Raw genomic sequence first — 211 nt, 5'->3', positions numbered from 1 at the left:
GCACCTATTGTGTTGGTAAAGAAGGCTAACGGGACGATCCGGTTGTGCGCAGATTTCTCCACCGGTCTCAACGCGGCACTGGATACCCATCAGTACCCTCTGCCTCTCCCAGACGACTTGTTCGCGAAACTGAATGGGGGTCAATGTTTCCCGAAGATTGACTTGGCCGATTCGTATCTCCAGGTTGAAGTGGATGAAGAATCCCGAGAAC

The sequence above is a fragment of the Opisthorchis viverrini genome (genome assembly GCF_000715545.1).
Source record: "Opisthorchis viverrini unplaced genomic scaffold opera_v5_68, whole genome shotgun sequence".
Lineage (NCBI taxonomy): Eukaryota > Metazoa > Platyhelminthes > Trematoda > Opisthorchiida > Opisthorchiidae > Opisthorchis > Opisthorchis viverrini.
Note: the sequence above shows the minus strand (reverse complement) of the source record.